Raw genomic sequence first — 16,871 nt, 5'->3', positions numbered from 1 at the left:
GAGGCCACCATCACCCCGATAACAAAACCAGACAAAGATACCACAAAAAAAGAAAATTACAGACCAATTTCACTGATGAACATTGATGCAAAAATCCTCAACAAAATACTAGCAAACAAAATCCAACAATACATTAAAAGAATTGTACATCACAATCAAGTGGGATTTGTCCCAGGGATGCAAGGATTCTTCAATATCCAAAAATCAATCATTCTGATACACCACATTAACAAACTGAAGAATAAAAACCATATGATCCTCGCAATAGACGTGAAAAAAGCCTTTGACAAAATCCAATACCCATTTCTGATAAAAGCCCTTCAGAAGGTGGGCGTAGAGGGAACCTACCTCAACATAATAAAGGCCACATATGACAAACCCAGAGCTAACATCATTCTCAATGGTGAAAAGCTGAAAGAATTTCCACTGAGATCAGGAACAAGACAAGGATGTCTGCTCTCGCCACCACTAGTCAACATAGTTTTGGAAGTCCTAGCCACAGCAAATCAGGGAAGTAAAAGAAATAAAAGGAATCCAAACTGGAAAGGAAGAAGTAAAACTATCACTATTTGCAGATGACATGATACCATACCTAGAGAATCCTAAAGACTCTACCAGAAAACTGTTAGAGCTCATCCATGAATTTGGCAAAGTCACAGGATACAAAATTAATACACAGAGATCAACCGCGTTTCTATGTACTAACAATGAAAGATCAGAAAGTGAAATTAGGGAAGCAATCCCGTTTACCATCGCATCCATCTTCTTCTTCTATATTCTTTCAGGACCCTTTCCTCCACACCACTCTTATCCCCACCATTGGCAGATCCCTTTGTCCTACTAAGTGTCCAGTTTAATCTTTCTTTGGAATATGATGAAAGTCTTCTTTCCTTTTACTGTATAGCCCACCTTCCAAAATGACCCCTGCCCCCACATTTTCAGAATGTCCATTCTCTCAGGACTCACCCCAGAATAAGCACACAGACTGATTAATCCACACTATATTTGTGAATATTTGGTGCCCTTGGAGGGTTATAAAGTTAAGGTGGTTATTCATTAGAGAAGACCTTTTAAAGCTAAGTGGTTAACAATATTTTATCTTTTGTTCATCCCTATGAGGCATATAATTGTACTATCTCAGTTTTACAAATTGGAGCTCAATAAATGTAAGCAACCTACTGAAATAAATAGCCATGGCAGGACTTGAACCCAGATCTGGCTCTGAGAGGCCTTGCTTATTCCTTCCCATGCTGCTACCCAAACAATAGGTGAAAATGTTTTTAGGTAGTTTGTTCTTCTCAACTTTTAGGACAATGAATAGGTTAATCTCTGAAAATTAGCAATCTGCTAAGCAGGGGGTGCAGTGAACTGCATTGTGTCTCCACCAAATAAATTCATGTGTTGAAGTCCCAACCCCTAGTGGGAAGATATTTGAAGATGAGGCCTTTGGGGGAGGTAATTAGTATAAATGAAGTCACAGGTGTGGGATCCTTATGGTGGGATTGGTGCCCTTAAGACAGAGATATCAGACAGCTTGCTCTCTTTCTCTCTGAGTCATGTGAGGACACAGCAAGCCGGCAAGCCAAGAAGTATTCTTACCAGAACCTGACTGTGCTGGCACCTGGATCTCAAACATCCAGCCCCTAGAACTGTGAGAAAACAAAATTTCAGTTGTTTAAGCCACCCAGAGTGTTGTATATTGTTATGGAAGCCCAAGCTGACTAATTCAGGAGAATGCAGTGAGAACAAGGACCATTGTGCCAATGTGTAGCCATATCTGTTTACTTATCAAATGCTCACCTGATGAATCTCAAGAAACCAGGGAAGAACTAGGGAAAAAAACAAAAAACTGAAAAAAAAAAAAAAAGAGAAATTCTGCTGCTCCATTTTTGGTAGGTTTTCTTAAAATTTTGTTTTGCTCTGGAACTCTGAGTAAAAAGGAAACCCTTCCCTTTTCTCCCTCCCTTCCTAATTGGATACAGTATTCCCAAATGTATTAGTTATTTTTTTAAAATGCAAAAGCCATGCACAGTCATTTAAAATAATTCTCTTCTTGACCTAGTTGGTTCCTTCTGGTCTTCTGAATGAAATAAATGCCTTTGAATGAGCTATATTCTCTGCAAGTTACCTTCTATGATGCCAAAGCCACACATCTGGTGAGTGGCAGATAGGAAAGTTCCCCCTCAGGATAAGCCAAGTGGAGATGATTCACATCACCCAAGGGTGATGTCATAGTCCAGGATCAACTGAAACTTGCTTTGGTAAAGGAGGAATTCATTGTTTATCAGAACCAAACCACGAGAGGACAGGAGTATTGCTGGATTTTAGGGGTAAAGGGGATGAGGACTCAACAATCATAAGCCACTATTCCTCCATCCCTGGCCTCTTTTCTGTTCTTTCTGACAAGTGTCCGCCTGACAGCTGGAAATAAGACCAGCAGAGGCAACCAACCCACAAAGCTCATAGCTTAGATCCAGAGCTCATCCTAAAACCAGTTGACATTGATGGTAGCTATTTTAAACCACATTAATAGAGTGGAGGAAGGAATTATTTCCCAAAGATAAGAAATGCTATTTATAAAAGAAGTGCAGAGCCTAAATGCCTACTGACAGAGGAATGGGTAAAGATGTGGTACATACGTACAATGGAATATTACTCAGCCATAAAAAAGAATGAAATAATGCCTTTTGCAGCAACACGGATGGCCTAGAGATTATCATACTAAATGAAGTTAGTGAAAAACAAACATTATATGATATCATCTATATGTGGGATCTAGCAAAAGGATATACATGAATGTATTTGCAGAACAGAAACAGACCCATGGACTTTGAAAACATACTTATGGTTACCAAAGGTGACAGGTGGGGGTGGAAGGGATGGACTGGGATTTTGGGATTGGCGTATTTACACTATAGTATATGGAATTATTGGCCAACAGGGACCTGCTGCATAGCACAGAGAATTCTACCCAATATTCTGTGATAATCTATGTGGGAAAAGAATCTGAAAGAGAATGAATATGTGTTTATGTATAACTAAATCACTTAGTTGTACAGCAGAAATTATTACAACCTTGTGAATCAATTATACTTCAATAAAACTTTAAAAAATGGAAAAAAAAAAGTAAAAGAAGTACAGAAAAGAGCTGTGTAGATTCCAAATAAATAATGCTATAAATTGTTATGGAAATCACAAATAAATGATGGTAAAACTGATTATTTATTCATGACATGTAGTCTTGAAATGTAGGTTTCGAAGATAAATTTGATTTGTAGCATCTTGAATTCCTACTGTTTTATATTTCTGAAATAGAAATATGAACAGAAAGTTTTTGTTTTGAATGTATGATAAATCTACACTTAAGAACTGATTCACACATTTTAAAGACAATGATAGTTTTGATGGTTTTCAGGTAGAAAATAAATATAAAAAGAACTTTTGAAAAATAATGGTAAAGAGGAAGAACTCAAGTAATTAAATATTTATTTATTTATTTATTTATCATTTTTCCTTAAGTATGTACACTGTAACTGTAAAATAATGAGAAAAAAAGGTGGCAGGAACACTAGAACCTTGAGCCAACAAGTTTAAAATGTAGTGATTTTGTTGGTATAATAGCAGCTAATATTTATTGAATGTTTATTGAGTGTGGGTAACTATTATAAAACTTTTATTGGCATTATCTGAATTAATACTCAAAACAAGTAGTTGCCAAACTAAGGCCTGTGGACCAAATCCAGCCCACCATCTGTTTTTGTATAGAGTTTTATTGGAACAGTGTAGCGCCCATTCATTTATGCATTGTCAATGGCAACTTTCATGCTACAGAATTGAGTAGTTGCAACAGACCATATGGGCTGCCTAAAGAACCTATAAACTGATCCTTTATAGAAAAAAATTAGCTGATCCTTGCAAAAAAATCCTGCAGAGTAACTACTGTTATCCCCACTTGATGCCAAGGGCACATGCTGGTGTTGTCAGGGTAGTGATTCAGGCTCGGGTCTGTCTGAATATCTTTTTTATATATTTTCACAGCAGAGAACGCAGATCCCAGAGTCAGACTGTTTGGATTTAAGTCAGACTTCATCACTTAGTAGCTACATTTAGTAGTACATCACTTAGTAGTAGACATTTTGCTTAACTGCTGTGTATCTTGGATTTCCCCACAGCTCTTCTAGTTAGTAATGGATGCTGCTGGTCATCTTTGATATCAGCACAGCCCTTGGACTCTAGTGTGTTCATTCCAGTCCCGTGTCACAGGGCTTCCTGTGCTTTGGAGTGACTTCCTCAACATTTTTAAAGTTCCCTACAGATCCCAGGAACAGCGAGAGTAGCATTGTTACCTGGGCAGGGTGATGGGACCATTATCTTTGTAGACCCTGATCCCCATTTCTCCCCTTTGGGGTGCTTTTGGATCTCTACTCCCCATCTTCCATGTTGATTCGAGCAGATGCCCCAAAGAACTCCAGCATATCTATGGGATAGTTTTAGGACCCCTGGCCTGGCCTTGACTTTAGGAGGGTTACCTGAACAGCAGTTGCTCCTCAGCATAGCCCTGTCTTCTCCAGTAATATTTCATAAGACTGAGCCACCATACAAGTGCAGATGACTGATTTTGATGACTCACACATAGGAGACACAAGTTCATGGCTCTGGGGTACCGTTGACCCTTTGCCAACCCTTGGGCTGCCACATGTTGGGTCCCTGTGTCAGCTCTCACCCCTCCATGTTCTGATACATGGCAACCTCTGGTCTATGCCCATTCCCACCCCCCACCAGGGCAGCAATGTTGGCATCATACTTCCTTTACTTTGTATATTTCCCATCACTGGCATCAGGATGGTCAAAAGCCTCCCTGCCCAATCCTCCAGAGGTCTGTACATTCTCCTCAGAGAACTTTTGAGCTGTTGGTCTATAATTCCTATAGAGCCTTCTGATTGAGCCTCTCTAGGCTCCAAATATTGTTGACATTGAACTCCATGTTTAAGCTGTGTAAGCGAGAGACCAACATTCCTTGCACAAATACGACCACTCATCTTTGTCTATTTCTGGACTCTTTCCACCCCTCCCCCTCAGTGGTGGTCTGAGGAAGGCAGAGGTGCTGCCAGTACTGGAAGAAAAGTCACATTCTAGGAATTCAGTGATTCCCCAAAGGAGTTCAAGAGAAGATAGGGTTGGGAAATGTGCTATTCTAGATTTATTCTTGACAGTTTCAAACAGTGAATTTAATATGATCAGAAAGTAAATTAACATTCACATTTTCCTTTATACTCTGGATAAGGCTGGCCTTTGTTGTCAATATCCATAAAGCCTAACAACCCTTGAGAGAGCCATTGGAAGCTGGGATTCATGGCTGGCAATTTGGGTGACATAACCAGCATTAAATACGTAAATGGTATCAGGGAAATGCAGAGGCAAGCAGATATGTTGTTTCAGTACAAACATGTTCAGAAGAGCCATGATGTTGTGAGTAATAACGGCACTCTTAGCCTCTTCTCCTGGTGAAAAGGTTAAATTAGCACATCTAACAATAAAGAACACAAAGAGGTAGTTCTGGTACTTGCTCAGGAAGCAATGATGCCTAGACACTGAATATTCTTCACTCACACTCATTGGACAGTAAACAAATGTGAAAATATATCTTCTGTACCCAGTGTTCTATATCTCCATCAATAAATCATTATGCTTCACACAGAACAATGAATTTTGTAAAATACTTAAAAAGTCAGATTGTAAGGACCCTGCAAAAAACATTTGCCTGGGGACACACAGCCTAGGGACAGTCATCCTTGGGGTTATCTTATTTTTTTTCCTATTAAGGCACTCTTTCTTTATTTATATTTTCTCTGATCTCTTTTCAAGTTTATGCTCTCCTGTATGTTTTCTGCTTATTTAGGTTGCTCTTCCTTTGTTGTTTCCTTTTTATAAATCAGCTTATACTTTGTAATATGGAATACAGTTAAACTTCTTTTCAAGCAGATAATACTGCCACTCTTTTTCTTTTTCTCTTTGATCACCTGCCTGTCTTAATCTCTCAGTCATTCTCTTTCTATGTCTCACACACACACACACACACACACACACACACACACACACACACACTTTCTTTCTCTCTCTCTCTACACATACACATTATACCACAATTACACACACATAGCTGGTGAATGTGTTGCTTTAATGTATAGGCAGTACGTTTAGGAATTATTTGTCCCTTGCTTTAGGAATGATGAGATTCATTGAACAAAGAGCTCCATATTTGATAAAGGAAAGGGAGTCCAGAATTGCTTATCCTCATTCTCAGATCTGGCATCTGGACAATCAGGTCATCATATGCTGAGAATGACAAGATGTCCAGGATGGCACAAGTGGGAATTCTTTTAGATGCCTTTTTGTGTATTCTTGTCTGTGGTTAGAACCTAGCTCTTTAAATCTTAACTTGCCTATAGATCAAGTGTCCTGTGACTTGTGACAGCTGCAGTGTTGGATGAGATAATGGGGTGTTATGTGTAATTCAATGGCTATGGGTCTATATTTTCTTATAGAGAGCTAGTAAACTAAAATCACATTATATATAATTTTAAAATATTTGAATAGCCTAAGATACAGCTTTTGCTTTCTACCAGGAGACAATACAGTCAATTTTTACATGTTGTTCCTCTTGGTTACTATGAATAATTTATGTCTTTATTCTTGACACTATTTGGCTGTTCTAGAAATAGGCAGTGCCACCAATTAGGATGTAAAATCAGTTTCTGCTGACTTCCTGTCCTATTATGTGTTCATGCAGCATCAGGGTAGGGCACTTGAAATGCATTTGCTTGAGCACATTTAGATAATGTATGGTAAAGGTGACAGGCTTTTTTTATCTTTTTTTGCCAACTTGTACATTAGCATCTCTTAAGTGGCAGCTTAAAAATTTCATAAAGCACTAATGCTGATTAAAAATGTTTGTTTAGGCTTGTTCAGGACTCTCAGTGCTTACAGACTCCAAGTCACATTCTTGTGTTTTAAAACCAACAACATTTAAAATCTTGCTGTAATGGGTCTTATTGTAGCAAACAATAATAAATTTCTATAGGCTTATGTCTTCTATAAGGTAAATAATGAAAATGTGTAAATATGTAAAACAATCCAGATGCATTGAAACATTTGCAAGTATATTTTTTTAAAGAAAGGTTTCAACCCTATTAGTCTTTACATCCTTTGAATACTTTGGAGACATGAATGGTACCCTGTTTTCTTCAAAACTACTTTTTCAGGGAGTTTCCTGATGGCTCAGCAGGTTAAGGATCTGGCATTGTCACTGCTGTGGCTTGGGTTGCTACTGTGGTGTGGGTTCGACCCCTGACCAAGGAACTTCTGCATGCTGTGGGAGCAGTAGGAAAAAAAATGCTTTTTCAGGATTTATAGCATTTTTCTCATCCAATTAAGGCTCCTGAGCAGTCTTAACTTCTTGTGGACTTTGTATCTTGTGGACTAACAACCAAAAAAAATTCTTCTGATGAGCATTAATTTTAGTGTCTACTTTTTATTCATTTATCCATCCATTCATTCATTCATCTAATAGGATTGAAATCTTTGAAAAATATCCACCATCAACAAAATGAAACAAAATACATTGGTAGGGAATTTCATACTGAAGACAGGGAAATTGTTAGGAATCTTTAGCTATAAAGGAAGCAAGGAATGTCAAGGATCTGAAAGTTAGCAGCAGTGGGAATGGAGAAAAGAGGTTGGATATGAAGTATATAAAGGGAGTAGAAGGAGAGGGTTATAGCGAGAGAGGAGTCAATTCCCAGACTTTTGTTTCAGGCAGCTGGCTGGCTGGTGGAATCATTGACTAGGAAAGCAGAAGGATAGCAGTGTATTATTGATGATGGTGAGATGTGTTTGGAATGTGGTGAATTTGGGTGTCCTTCAGGACAAACAGGTAGAGATGTGTGGTCCTCAGTTGCATATTCAGGTATGAAGCCCAGGAGTTGAGTTTGTGTAGGAAACACAGACCTAGGAGTCATCAGTTAGAAGCTATACAACCAAACTGAGGGACCAAGAGAGGGACAAAGTGTGCAGTAGTGATGGGGTACATAGAGGAATAGGAGCCAGGAAGGATCCAGAGTGGGTAGTCAGAGATGGAGGAGGGTGTGAGAGGACAGGCACTACCCAGTGGAGTCACCGCCTGTAGAGAAGGAAGGAAGGTGGGATAGGAGACGTCTGTGACTTTAGGAACAGAGTTCATTGGTGACTTTTTTGGAGCTTCAGTGGGGTGGTGGTAGTGGAAGCCAGTGGCTCAGTGATCGCGAGGTGAGGAACTGGGGACATGGGTATCAACTACCCTTTTATAGGTCATGATATGGGTAACTGGTTCAAGGCAGGCTGTTTGGTTTCTAGTGAGCAAGACTTGTACATTCTCTGCCTCATATTTTCCAGGAATCCATGACACTGACAGATCATTTCAGCCACAATGGTCAGAAGCAATCTCAGTTCTCCTCCTCCTGTCGGATGGAATACGTTTACCATTTTGGGCACATTCCCAACGCATTAGATGTCTCCTGGGCTCCCAGTCCTAGGTGTGCTCCCTGTTCACTGTCTGTGGTGAGAGGCTTGCTGTGCTCCTGATGCTGCTGCCCCCATGGCCACCTGGCAGTCAGGCCTCACCTGTGCCATATTTAGTATCCCCTCCAGAACCATACTTTCTGCTCACCCACTTGTGCCACACATGAGAGTCGGGACTCTGAATCCTTCAAAGAGCCCAGTGTGGTCCCACAAGTAGCCAGGGGGCCAGTAAAACCGCAGGTACTTTGGGGTGGGACTTCTTACAACCCAGCTGCTGGGCATCAAGTGCGTTACAAGGGCACTGGGGCATTGAACCCATAGCTGCAGGGCAGGTGGTGGCAGTCCTCTCATTCCCCTGGAGTGTCCCTCAAACATCTCCATTATCTTTGTGAGCCTTGATGTGGAAAGCTGCGCCCTGCAGGGCTCCATCGCCAGCATTCTGTCTCTCTTCCAGTCAGCTTCCAGAAGGATATTTACAATGCCCCTCACGTCACTTAAGGGTCTCAGTGAACCCTCTGGTCTCTTCTTTCATTTGCCCCTGCACACTGGGAAGGCCTGTTTAACTTTGCCTGACATTTGTGTGGGAAGGAACACTTCTGAGGCAAAGAGCTACAGAAGATTATCTCCTGAGCAATAACTCAGAGCCCCTCTGATGTCTTCTCTGCTTCTCTCTTGTTATCCAGATGACAGGGATAATCTGGCCCCTGCCCACATCAAATGCTGTCTGGGGCTGGAAACAAGCCTCAAAACATGTCTTAAATCTTTTCTTTTCCTCCAGCTCCCCCAGTTCTGCCCACCGTGCATACACTTGACTTGTGTTACACCAGCAGCAATCAATTGTGAGTGACAATGACCTTCCTGAAGTTAGCCCACTTGGCCCGCATGGACCAAGACATCACACCTGTATCTGATTAGACACTGCATTACCCTCTGTGAACATGTGGTGCATGAGAGCAGCTTTCTCTCCTGCACTTGTAGGGGATCCTTTTTTTGGCTGCATCCATGGCACTGGGTCAGGGATTGAACTTGTGCTGTTGCAGAGACAGTTCCAGATCCTTAATCCACTGTGCCACAGTGGGAACTCCATAGGGAATGCTTTCTGAAAATGTTAATTCAGGGCTAGACTTTGTTCCTGCTGACTTCCTGCCTAGAATGTTTTCCCCCTCCTCACCACCACTGAATATGTGTAAATCTTGTCTTACAGGGGAGACTGATATCTGGGGAGGTGGGGTCATCTTGGTTTTATCTCCCTGAAGGACCTAACTCTTACAGGAGGTCTTCTTCATTAGTTACTTGGGCTGCCGGAACAAAATACCACACAGTGTATGGCTTAAACCACAGGATTTATTTTCTTACAGTTCTGAGGGTACCAGTGAGGCTGGTTTCTTCTGAGGTCTCTTCTTGTCTTGCAGATGGCACTTTCTTGTTCTGAACTCACATGGCCTTTTTTTGTGCATATGCATGTGGAGAGGAGATGGGGGAGGGAGGGAAAGAGAGGGAGAGAGTTTTCTCTCATTCTCTTCTTATAAATCCCCAGATCCTATTGGATTAGGGTCCACTTTAAAACCTCGTTTAACCTTAATTACCTCTTTAAAGGTGCTATCTCCAAACACAGTCACATTAGGGATTGGGGCCTCAATGTATGAATCTTAGGGGATCACAGTTCAGTCCATAACACACTCCATTTTTCTGCATTCTCTCTAGTGCTTGGGTATTGCATTAGTTTCCTGTAACTGCTTTAACAAATTACTGCCACTTGGTGGCTTAAAATAACAGTAACTTATTCTTTCACAGATCTAGTAGTCAGATGTCCAAAATCAGTATCAGGTTGAAATCAAGCTGCCAGCAGGACCTTACTCCCTAAGGCAGAATCTGTTCCTTGCTTCTTCCAGCTTTTGGTGCCTAACAGCATTCCTTGACTTGTGGCTACATCAGGTCAATCTCTGCCCCTGTATTTCACTTTGTATCCTCCTCTTGTATCAACTTTTCCTTTATCTCTCTCTTATGAGGACAATTGAGATTGTATTTAGGGACCGCCTGGGTAATCCAGGCTAACTCCCCATCTCAGGATCCTTAACCTAATCATATCTGTAAAGATCCTTTTAACAAATAAGGTAACATTTTCAGGTTCCAGAGACTAGAACCTGATGTCTTTGGGGTCAGCCTACCACAGGGATATTGCTCATATACTATCATTGGTGTTTTAGTAGCAGAGTCAGCCAATTGGGGGAGGGGGTCTTGGAAGAGCAGGAGGCTTAAGGATGTCTTTCTTGGGCGTATCCAGGCAGGATCACACCCACCACACCATCCTCCAGGCAGATGGCTCTGTCCTTTGCTGTGGCCTTCTCCTAGGACTTGAAGGAAGGGCTGGAGGCTGGGAAGCTGAGGAATCTCTTTGGGGAGAGAATGCTCAGGGATGACTAGGGTTGGGAAGAAAGGAGAGCATCTTCTATGCATTCCTATTTTGTGACTGGTTTGAGGGGGGTCATCACATGCCTGGAAGCCATTCACTTGTAATACTTTGTTTACTTCAGTTAGAGCAATCTCCAGGATGGGATCTTGAGCAGTAAGACTGCTTCCCTTCCTCTTGTATAACAGGCTCTGCCCTGTTCTGGGGTCTCCTGTCGTGGTATAACTTTTTTCTCTGAATTACCTAAAGCACCTGATCAGTTTTCAGTGTGCTTATGAAGTTCTGAGAGGCAACTGTGTTGAAAATTAGCAGTTTTAATCAATAGTAAAAGTACCACTTTAGGGTGTGTGTGTGTGAGTTTTAGAAGGTTTCTGCAGGGTGAATCTTCACAAACAGAGCTTTATTTGGTCACAGGACCCGTGGTCCACTATGAGGATGAGAGGACTTTATTGGATGCTAATCTAACATCTAAGATTGTATTCAACTGCTCTTCCTTCTTGCCATTTATGGTGAAAAATCTGAGGCCAGAGCACCACAAATGTTTTGCTTCTTGTGCCTAGTCCCATCCCAATTTCATTTTCTTGGAATGAGAGGAGGGGTTAGAAAATGATTAGCAATGTTCTTCCCCCACTTTTTACAACATCTTTGCTTACTTTACAGAGCTATGTCTGAATGTTACCACTTTGAAAAATTAAATTTATAATTTTAATGTTGTTTCAGGCTTTTCAAAGTTTCATATATTTCTGGGGAATTGCTAAGGGTTTACCTTAGAATGCAGAAAAATTATTATAAAGGAGACTTGAGGAAAAAAGCATAATCCCTTCTAGGGAATCATGTCACTAAAATGCCAATTTTTTTTTTTCTTTTTAGGGCCAGAACCACGGCATGTGGAAGTAAGTTCCCAGGCTAGGGGTTGAATTGGAGCTACAGCTACTGGCCTACTTCACAACCACAGCAACGCCAGATCCAAACCTCATCTGTGACCTACACCACAGCTCACAGCAACGCCAGATCCTTAACCCACTGAGGGAGGCCAGGAATCGAACTCACATCATCATTGATCCTAGTTGGGATTGCTAACCACTGAGCCATGAAGGAACCTCCCTAAAATGCCATTATTAAGGGGTGATGGGGATTGGGGAGAAGCAGAGAGAAGTTTAGACAGTGTTTCAGAAATACCAACATTAATGCCTTGATGCCTGGTGGTCTGTAGGGTGAATGAAACCATGTCAGTCACTGAGAGCTTTATGTTAATATTCTCTTGCACTACCTAACTTGTGTTGATTCAAAATGCAAAATTGCAATGTTTGCATTTACTCCTCCCGCACCAGGGACATCAGCCAACTATAACCTTTATTATCTCTTCTGAGGAAGGTCCATTTGGTAACATGTTAATCTTTTGGAAGAGCTTGTCTCCCTGCTGCTTCTTTTTTTTGGTCTCAGGCAAAATAATACATTACATGAACTCACTCTTCATGCTTCTCCTGGTCTGGCTTACTTTCTGCGTTCTACTTCTTCAGTTGCTAGAGGCTTGTGCTCCTAGAATAGACATTTGATAAGTGAATTCACATCCTGTTGTTGATGATTTTAAGATGCTGATATTCTTGAGAGTATTTTAAGGGGACTCCATACCTAGCACAATGTCTTGTGCAAAGGACCCTGTCTCCAGTGGTAGATTTTCTGACCCTGGGGCAGCTACACAGAGGAGAAATTGTTTTGAGAGGTTTTGTCTTTTTAGGGTCCCCTGGGTTCTGCCTATTTTAGTACAAACAAGGAGGTTCTGGTTTTGGGGACAACAGCCTTTGGGGATTTTAATACATATTTCTTGTGATTCCTATTGAAGATGGAATTTTCCACGGAAGCAGTACCTCAAGGGTCCCTCTGTTCAAGACCCAAATGTAATGGAAGGTTCTGTCCACTTCTCACCGTGGGTATTTGTTGGGGTAGATGTTGGGGGCTTTGTGCTGTGCTGAGATGATCCATCTTCCTGAAGTATCTCATAGGGTAAAGGCTCACACCAGGAGAGGATCTGGTCTTTCCTAAGGGGTGTACAGCCCAGACATCACCCCTAGGAAGATGCAGGTCCTCAGACAAGAAAACAGAGTCTGGAAGTACAGACTTCTGTCTCTCTCTGGGCCTCAGGTTTGTGAATTTGAACTTGAGTTTGAGAGCATTTCAGGGGTAGTTTGCTTCTACTCTGTTTACTTTTTCTCTCCAGCTCAGACAGACCCTTCAGTGACATTTTGACTTTCCCATTTCCCAAGGCACTTTCTCCCAAATCCTGGGGCTGCTCAATCAGAAATTACAACCCAGCCCATGAAAAGATGAGGTGGGGCATGAGGGAACTCCCCAAAGGTCCTGCTGGTGGGATAGCTGCCCAAGTGTGTTCAGTCCAGGGGCCAGAATATGAACTTGTTTACCTGATTCTGTTTCAGGAGAAACTCAGCCCCCTCACTTCTTTCATTTTCACAAAGGACTTCCCCAACACCCGAGAGTCACACTGTCGGCTTTGGGTTACAGCCTAGGCATTGACAGGCATGAGGCTTATTGTATACAAATTTCCAACCCTGAGGCCCACCCAGTCAGCAGTCTCAAATTCCAGAGTTTTTTCTTAGTCCATGGGGAGATACTTCTCAGGCCTAGAGCTGAGCATTTTCTACTTCAATTCCTGTGCCTGGACCATTTGAGTAGAAACCCTGCTAAAATGTGGGGTTTAGGGACATTTCCCTAATAAAAAAAAATCTCGCCAGTCTCTCAATGCCCCATTTGGGTCCTGCTCCTTCATGGAGCCATCCCATGTCTTCCCCTCGCCAGCACTCAAAGCTGTTTCCCCAGTGATTTGGCAGTGGCTCATGCACATACCTTATGACTTACTCCTACAGTCAGTCGTTTCGTGGTGGAGCCTGATACTTCATGTATTCAGCATCACTAGTTTTTATGTATGGCAGACATCTCCATCTTCATGTTGTCTCTGAAATATCAACTCTGTTATGCACAGTGGCTTTGATTTGGGCAGATTTAAAAAATCTCTCTCCCACTCGTGTCAATCTGCTTCCCATGAAGGAAATTTGGCCAGCCTTTCAAGGATGAAGATTATTGACCTCCTTAGAAGCCATGGGAAGTGAATTCACTATTGGATTTTTTTTTTTCAGTAAAAATGGAAGATAATTAAATGCAGTACTATAGTTGTAAAATGGACCTTATTATGCTATACATAACTTCATAAAATAAGCATAGTTCCCATTCTTTCGCATGACTTTTTTTGCAGCAGTTTTATGGTTTACCACAGAATAATGAGACTCCCTAACAACTCAAGTAAGAAATGTTTAGGCTTACTTTTTTTTCTTTTTAGGGCTGCATGCACGGCATATGGTGGTTCTGAGGCTAGAGGTCTAATCTGAGCTGTAACTGCTGGCCTACACCACAGCTCACAGCAACACCAGATCCTTTAATCCACTGAGAGAGGCCAGGGATTGAACCTGCAACCTCATGGTTCCTAGTTGGGTTTGTTTCCGCTGTGCCATGATGAGAACTCCTAGGCTTACTTTTTAATAAGCACTTGCTCTAAGAATAAGATGAGAATTAAACATTTTCAGAAGGAAGGCTGGCTGTCTGAATTGGTGTGCCATCAGAATAAAGCATGAGACGTTCTAGGTTATCATCAGATGAAACAAATGCATATTAAATGTCTACAAGGGAGACCATTTTCTTCTTTAGAAAATAAATGTATTGCTTAGCCAAAACCAGTATTTATTATTTATTTTTTTGGTCTTTTGTCTTTTTAGAGCCACACCTGCGGCATATGGAGGTTCCCAGGCTAGGGGTCGAATCAGAGCTATAGCTGCTGGCCTACGCCAGAACCACAGCAACACCAGATCCGAGCCCCGTCTGTGACCTACACCACAGCTCATGGCAACGCTGGATCCTTAACCCACTGAGCAAGGCCAGGGATGGAACCCGAAACCTCATGGGTCCTACTTGGATTCATTTCCACTGCACCATGACGGGAACTCCATAGCCAGAACCAATGTGTTTAATATGAGTATAGTTTTGAGTATTGTGACATTCTCAAGTCTAATACAACCAAACTAGAAGTCTACCCGTCTGGGTCAATGGTACCTTTTCACTTGGCATCTGGAAACTTCTCGTATTTTGCTGGATCTGGCCCAATATATGGGGAGAGACACAGAGCAGCACCCAATAACCCCATTTATATGACTTGCTGACTTGTATAAGAAAAAAATGAGTTCACTCATTCATATTAGTTTGGGGGACTCATTTTAAAGTCTGGGGATTTTCCTTATTAGACCTGCTAAATTTAGCACTAGATTGGGAACACAATTTCCAAAGGAAAAACTCTTATTGGAGAGAAACCATTATGTTGACTTGCCCTCTTAAGTTGTTATATTTCAGTACATTTGAATCTCATCAGGTTTCACATTAAGAGGATGAGAACCATCACTTAATGTATAATTTTCTTTTCTCTGTTTGAAAATATTTATCAAGTTAATTCATGAACTCACAAACTTCCTCTGTGCCATGACTTCAGGTTTTTCTGTGTGGAGGAAAAACAGTAACTTTCAGTAACATAAAAAAGGAATAGACCGTGACTCTGGAAACCCAGGTTCTTTTTTTATGTTCAACCAGTTTAGTCTTTGTGACTCTGACTCACTGAAATGTGATAATTAATGACTTTACATTTGTACAGACCTAAGACCTTGATGTTTTGATATTTTTCAGCAGATAATTTTAGGTAGAAATAATCTACCTTGTCCTTTGTTAGGCCTCACTGCAAAGGGAAGAGACTACCCACAAGAACCTTGTCTACTACAACACTAACGGTTTCCATTTATACAAATTGTGTGGTCTCTTTTCTGGTCGTTTCATCTTTCCGGATTTGCAAATAAAGTGCGACTTTATAAATTAGGTTCAAAGTAGGAGAATGGTCAACTCTCAGCAGGTGCAGGTTGGAAGAGCCTTTTTGCAGGAGAAATCCTCTACCAGCTCTTCACATGCTCCCTGGGGAAGGAACTGGGTATTAGAAGGGCGGCCACAGGAGAAATGACTCAACAATATCGTTCATAGGCCAGATGTGGCTGTTTCCTTTCTAACCGGGGCATATTGCTTGCCATCTCAATGATACCTAACTCAATGGGAACGGCAGAGAAGGTCTAATGGGTAAATACCGATAAAGATGCGTTATTGCTTAGATTCTATCACACAAATATAATACTGGCAGAGCTGTTCTCCCTACTTACAGAGGAGGCAAAGGAAAGGCAGACATTCCTCTTCATCTCACCTAATAGCTTAATCTTTTCCTTGTGGTCATGCTGTAGAATGAAGAATAAAATGAGAAAAGGTGATTAATAGAAATTAAGATGGGGGAATCCCCATTGTGGCTCAGCGGGTTAAGAACCCGACTAGTACTCATGAGGATGTGGGTTCAATCCCTGGTCTTGCTCAATGGGTTTAAGGATCCAGCGTTGACATGAACTTTGGCACAGGTCACACATGGCTTGGACCCTGTGTTGCTGTAGCTGTGGTATAGGCAGGCAGCTGCAACTCTGATTCGACCCCTAGCCCAGGAACTTTCATATGCCACGGGTGTGGAAGAAAGAAAGGAAGGAATTAAGATGGAGAACATGTTGAGAGTCTGCTTAAAAATGATCATGCATGGGACTTTTCCTCATTCACAAGATTTAGAAGAGACTGGGAAGTTTCTCTTTGGAACATTGAACTATGAGTGGGGTGTGGTGGAGCAGAAAAAGAAAACTGTGAGATAGAAGCACAACTGGGAAATTAAGGCAGGAACTCAGTGCTCTAACAAAGCTTGTTTCCTCTTCTACTTGGTTAGTCATCTTAATTGCATTTCACCTACAGTTCAGAAGTTATTTCAGATAATCAG

At 41.5% G+C, this 16,871-nt stretch overlaps 1 protein-coding gene and 1 long non-coding RNA gene across 7 annotated transcripts in view; one reads left to right on the top strand and one right to left on the bottom strand.

Moving 5' to 3' along the window:
- LOC146404875 (uncharacterized) overlaps positions 1-16,871 on the top strand; it is a 240,250-nt gene that overhangs the window by 77,947 nt on the left and 145,432 nt on the right. The window lies entirely within an intron of this gene.
- On the bottom strand, positions 9,881-13,963 carry LOC146404876 (uncharacterized). Of its 2 annotated transcripts, XR_014842240.1 has the most exons (3): positions 13,829-13,963; positions 12,437-12,505; positions 9,881-9,999 (listed from the first exon to the last, which is right to left on the bottom strand). It is a non-coding gene; the product is annotated as an uncharacterized LOC146404876 (long non-coding RNA). The 2 variants fall into 2 exon arrangements; XR_002342771.2 differs by lacking the exon at positions 9,881-9,999 and having other exon boundaries at positions 12,303-12,505.

Source organism: Sus scrofa, chromosome 3 (assembly GCF_054392235.1).
Source record: "Sus scrofa isolate SSC_HxYL_T2T_F1_AM1 chromosome 3, Sscrofa_HxYL_maternal_Yorkshire_Landrace_v2.0, whole genome shotgun sequence".
NCBI classification, from domain to species: domain Eukaryota; kingdom Metazoa; phylum Chordata; class Mammalia; order Artiodactyla; family Suidae; genus Sus; species Sus scrofa.
The sequence above is the reverse complement of the archived record's forward strand: the minus strand, read 5'-3'. Positions and strand labels throughout refer to the sequence as shown.